Source organism: Solanum dulcamara, chromosome 6, assembly GCF_947179165.1.
Source record: "Solanum dulcamara chromosome 6, daSolDulc1.2, whole genome shotgun sequence".
In the NCBI taxonomy this organism is placed as follows: Eukaryota; Viridiplantae; Streptophyta; class Magnoliopsida; order Solanales; family Solanaceae; genus Solanum; species Solanum dulcamara.
In genome coordinates this window covers 25,007,516-25,013,581 of record NC_077242.1, presented here as the reverse complement: position 1 = coordinate 25,013,581, position 6,066 = coordinate 25,007,516, and the positions used below count along the sequence as shown (strand labels likewise).

Genomic DNA, 6,066 nt, shown 5'->3' with positions numbered 1-6,066 from the left:
AGCCAGCCAAACCTAAGAAACTCCTTATGTCGGTTGGAGAGGTAGGTCGGGGCCAGTTCTTAACTGCCTCAATCTTTTGAGTATCAACTTGGATTCCATCCCCAGATATAATATGGCCTAAGAATGCTACAGACTCAAGCCAAAACTCACACTTTGAAAACTTAGCATACAACCCCTCCTCCTTAAGAGTTTGAAGGACAATCCTAAGGTGATTAGCATGCTCACTCTTACTTCTAGAGTAGACCAAAATATCATCGATGAAGACAATTACAAACGTATCTAGGTATGGCTTGAATACTCGGTTCATGAGGTCCATAAAAGCTGCTGGAGCATTTGTCAATCCAAAGGACATAACAAGAAACTCAAAATGACCATAGCGGGTTCGAAAAGCCGTCTTCGGGATGTCACATTCTCTCACTTTCAACTGGTGATAGCTTGATCTGAGGTCTATCTTAGAGAAACATGTGGCATCCTGAAGTTGGTCAAATAAATCATCTATTCTGGGGAGAGGGTACTTGTTTTTAATGGTGACCTTGTTTAGTTGTCGGTAATCAATGCACATTCTAAGGGACCAATCTTTCTTTTGCACGAATAGGACAGGAGCGCCCCAAGGTGAGACACTTGGCCTAATAAACCCCTTATCTAGGAGGTCTTTCAGTTGTTCTTTCAACTCTTTCAACTCAGCAGGAGCCATCCTATAAGAAGGAATGGAGATAGGTTGTGTATCAGGAAGGACATCAATACCAAAGTCTATCTCTCTATCAGGAGGGATTCCGGGTAGATCCTCAGGAAAGACTTCAGGAAACTCATTCACAATAGGAACTGACTCAAGAGATGGAGTCTGATCATTAATATTTTTGACTCGGACTATGATATATACATCCCTTAGAGATTAATTTTCTGGCCTTAAGGTAGGAAATAAATTTACCCCTAGGCACTACAGAATTCCCCTTCCACTCTAAGATAGGCTCGTTTGGAAATTGAAACTTGACAATTCGAGTCCTACAATCAACTGAAGCATAACAAGAATAAAGCCAGTCCATGCCAAGAATTATATCAAAATCAACCATGTCAAACTCAACTAAGTCAGCCATGGTATCCCTATGATAGATTGATACAGTATAATTTCTATAGACTCTCTCAGCTAAGATAGACTCACCAACAGGAGTAGACACGCTGAAAGGCTCAAGAAGACACTCAGGAAGGATCCCAAATTTACTAGCCAAGTAAGGAGTCACAAAAGATAATGTAGCACCAGGATCAAGTAATGCATACACATCAAAAGAAAGGACTCGGAGCATACCAGTAACAACATCGGGTGCATTTTCTTGGTCTTGGCGACTACCCATAGCATACAGACGGTTGGTTCCCCCACTTGCACTTGAAGCTTCACCTCTATGATTACCTCTATTCTGTGGAGCTGCAGAAGAAAACTGAGCTCTACTACTTCCATCTCCCTGCCTCTTTGAAGGACACTCATTCTGGAAGTGACCTGTCTTTCCACATCCGTAGCAAGCATTGGTGCCCACACGACACTCTCCCAAATGGAGCCTCCCACATCTAGCACATGGTGGTTTTCCTCTAGAACCTTGAGCCATACTTAATTGGGACTGAGAACCTTGAGATCGAAAGTTTTGGTGACTTAGCGATCTCTGATCATACCTGGTATTAGGTGTAAAAGCATTTGTTGGGGAAGGTGCATAATTGGAAGACCTTTTCTGAAAGAAAGACTTGTTACCCTTCCCTTGTTTCTGCTCATTCTCATGCCCAGCAGACTTAGCCTTCTTGCTTAGGTGTTCCTCTCGGTCCTTTTCTTGTCATCCTCAACCTGCTGAGAATACACCATCAATCTAGAAAAATCCATGTCAGAAATCATTAGCATTGCCTTACATTCTTTCTTTACATGTTTGCCTAGGCCAGAGACAAACTTCCTCATCTTAGACCTCATATGAGGAATCATTTCTGGGGCATATTTGGACAATTGAATAAACTTCAAACTATACTCTTTCACAGTCATACTCTCTTGCTTGAGGTTCACAAATTCCTCAATTTTTGCTTCACGGAGCTCTTGGGGAAAGAAGTTATCAAGAAATGCTCTTTCAAACTCATCCCAAAGAGCAGGCTCTGCATCCTCACCTCTACTTTCTTCCCACTGATTATACCAGACATTTGCCACATCCTTGAGTTGATAAGACACCAATTCAACCCCCTCAATCTCTGTAGCATGCATCGCTTTTAGTATTTTCCACATCTCATCAATGAAATTTTGGGGGTCTTCATCAACGTTGGAACCCGTGAAGACCGGCGGATTCATTCTCAGAAAATCTCTGATCCTCATGGCAGCAGACGGCTCTTGATAACTAGAGCTAGGAGTTGGTGAACTCTGGCTACTATTTCGAGCAGCCACCAACTGGGTGAGCATAGCAATCGCTCCTCGAAAATCTTCCTCAGAAGTAGGAGTGGTCTGAACAGTAGATACTTGGGGTACCTCAGTAAACCTTGCAGGTCGGCCCCTAGTTCTCCGTGGAGGCATCACTGACTGTGGAACCTCAGTGCTGGCAGCGTTCCTCTGACTAGCTGAACGTTTAGGAGGCATGTCTGAAACGTGTAAACACACGAATTAGAAAGGAAGCTTTTATAGAGTTAAACTCTATCGCACGAACTCAGATTATGAAAGAAGTGAAACAATTCCTAATGTCCTATAGCCTCCTGATTATAAGTGTGGTGCACGACACACCTATAAGCAAGACTCTACTAGACATGGCTTCATAGACACCCTAGGACTCTTGAACTCTGTGCTCTGATACCAAGTTTGTCACGCCCCGAGAGGGTACCCTAGGCGTGGCCGGCACTCAAAAACCATCCCTGGCCTTTGAGAGAACCACTTGGTCTCATCACTTATTCATTCATCAGCGGAAGACTTAATAAGAATACTTATATGGGCTCTCCATTAACAACATCTAATGAAAGAAGAAATATTTTTTTTTTAGAAGAAGTAGTTTCAAAGGAGAACTACTCCAATTACATCATTAAACTCTGTCTATGAAGCCTCTAATACTCTTAGATGGTGCCAATGACATATCCATGGCTACCTTAAAAGAAACATAATACTCAACAATACTTAAAGGATAAAGAGTTCCTCTGAATATAAGAAGGACTCACCAAATAGTTGAAAAATAATGATCTTCAACGAAGCGCCTGTTGAGGATCTCTAACACCTGTATCTGCATCATAAAACGATGCAGGTCGAATGACGTCAGTACGTGGAATGTACGAGTATGTAAAATGGCAGGAAGGTAAGGAAAAATATCAAGAAACTTCTCTCAAGAAAACTCAGCTCAGAACTTAACATCATCTCAACATCAATATGTAATGCAAGTTTAAAATATAATAATAAAAATAATAGTAACAAGCAATGCTTACTCAATTGGGAGTTTCTCTAACCGACAACCATCACTTATGAGCTAGCGATGATACAACGAAGTGATGTCGTTGCCACACCCATCCAATACCTTGCCAGGGTAAAGGACATCACCATCTTCGATCCACTCATCAAAGTGCTCTTTTAGGGACTTAAGAGGCATAACCTCCATCCTACGCTGGCTACGTAGTTCTGGGGTTTGAGTCAATTAAACTCTTACCCAACTCGGTGCTCAATACTACTCCCAAAATATGTGCTCATATTAAACTCATCATCTAGTCTCATTGGACTTTAATTTAAATCATTAAACTCATCTCATTTCATGTTCATCAATCATTATACTTCCAAAAACATCATTTACATCTCATCAAAACATCTTGCTCAAAATATCATTTTTCTCAAATTCATTCAAATTCAACTCTTTTGCTCTTTCAAAACTCAATAAAATACATATATAGTATTAATTCATATAACTTCTTTTTATCAATGAAAATAATAAAAAGCCAACATCTTTACTCAAAACATGTGTAAAAATATTCATGAACATCAAATCAATTAGGATTCATGGGAAAGTAACCATGAACAATAATTCCAATAATATGAGAGATAACAATAATAATAATATTAATGCATAAATATATCAAACTCAATAGAAGAAAAATTAATTTATTTAGAATTCAAGATTTGGATAAAACTCAACTATAACTCAATTATAATAAATTTAAATATTGGGCGCATGGACGAACTCAATCCAATGCTATGAAAGCCTTACATACCTTAAATCGGAAGCTTTACTTCGAATTGGAACACTCTTGGACCCCTAGCCTTTTCTTCTCGCCGGTTTATTTTGTGTACTACCCGGAGTATAAGAATCACTAGAGTAGTATCTTTATACTACTAAAACTAAAACTATATCTGAGAAGGAGTAAAGAAGTATATAGAGAGAAGAGTTGCTTAAGAAAGCTTGGTGAATAAAATGAGGAAATAAGGTGGGTATTTATAGGTGTGGAGGAGGGACCTAACAATAAATAAACATAATCATAAAGGATGATCTTGAAAATTCAATGGAGAATTTTGATGTCATGGATGATGTCAAATGGTTCTAGATCTTTCTATGGTAGGTGAGATGAAATCTCTTTTAACGGAATATCTATTTTCGAAGCTGCGTTTGAATAAGATAAATTCCTTATTAGGATTTGGTGTCTTCATAAGAATTGTATATATAGAATTCTAGTTTCAGTTAGTTCAAGAATCATCCAATTTGGAGCATTCTACATCAAGATATGAATTTTATTTTACAAACACTCCATTCCGTCACAGCACTATGTCTTGCAAAGATCAATTTATTTGATCTACTTAAAATCTAAATCTTAAGATATGTTCTTCATGAAAGTTGTAGGTAATGATGTTGTGGTTACTCAGAAATTTGAATTACCTAATTTGGATCATCCTATGAAAAGTTATGCCCAAATTACTTTAGGCATGAGAGAACATAATCAAAATACTTTTAGAACATGATCAAAATACTTTAGAACATGATCAAATTTCTTTAGAACATGATCAAAATACTTTTAGAACATGATCAAATTTCTTTAGAACATGATCAAAATCTTTAGGCATGAGAGAACATGATCAAAATACTTTTAGAACATGATCAAAATACTTTAGAACATGATCAAAATACTTTAGAACATGATCAAAATCTTTTCATGCCTTCATATAAGGACTTTTGATAAATCAACAATTTAATGCATTTAAAAGCCAATGTAAGTTAATATAAGATAGGTAATTAAATTTCATATATCTAATAATCTATGCATTTGGAATTATGATATGAAAAATCCATAAAGTTTCATGCTTGAATAGAAAACTTTGATAATTTATTTGGACTTAATGAAAGAAAGGATCCATGAATCAATAATATTTATGGGGTGTTACAATTTTCCCTTTTTAAAATTAAGAAAGTGTGTCTAATTGAAGACAAATTTATTAAATTTCATAGCGCCAGGAGTAAAACTGATCCAATAGTATGACAATGAACAAACTTACGATAAATGAAAGTAGGGGTAATTTATTTTTTCTTACCTTTTTCCCTTCCTTATTCAACTTGAACTCGACTTTTGTCCAAACACATACTAAATCTAGTTTTAGAGAGTCCCCAAAAATAGTGGAGAATTTGACAAGCCAAACATTTGTTAAGTAGAGTCTTTGTTTAGTTGTGTGAGTGGGGGTGGGGGGTCAGTTGTGGGCGTAGTAGCTAGGCAGAGGGTTGTGTTGAGGGGTATAAAGTGTTTTGTGCAGTTCCGACATACATACGGGTGAGTTGTTGTGTCATTTTTTAAAAAATAATTACATATTTACACATGTTATATTATCATATTTATTAATATTCCCCGCCATTTGTAAAAATCTCAAAAATTCCTCTTTTTTTAACTCTCTCCATCTCACAGATACATCACATTTAACTTCTCTCAACTATCCTAAATTCACGCCTAATTTCAAGCTTGAGCTTCGGCAGTTTTTTCTTTTGAATTTCATTCCAAGTGTTACTCAATTTCAAGCTTCTAAGTAAGATACATTCAAGTTTTTTCTTATCTAGAATCTCACTTCAATCTCACCTCCTTCGATTTCCATTGATTTCTTCT

The 6,066-nt window shown here is 37.2% G+C and overlaps 1 long non-coding RNA gene across 1 annotated transcript; it reads right to left on the bottom strand.

Moving 5' to 3' along the window:
• Window positions 1-2,950: 2,950 nt before the first annotated feature.
• Window positions 2,951-4,325, bottom strand: LOC129893400 (uncharacterized). Its single transcript, XR_008767432.1, has 2 exons — window positions 4,198-4,325; window positions 2,951-3,224 (listed from the first exon to the last, which is right to left on the bottom strand). It is a non-coding gene; the product is annotated as an uncharacterized LOC129893400 (long non-coding RNA).
• Between the last annotated feature and the right edge of the window lie 1,741 nt (window positions 4,326-6,066).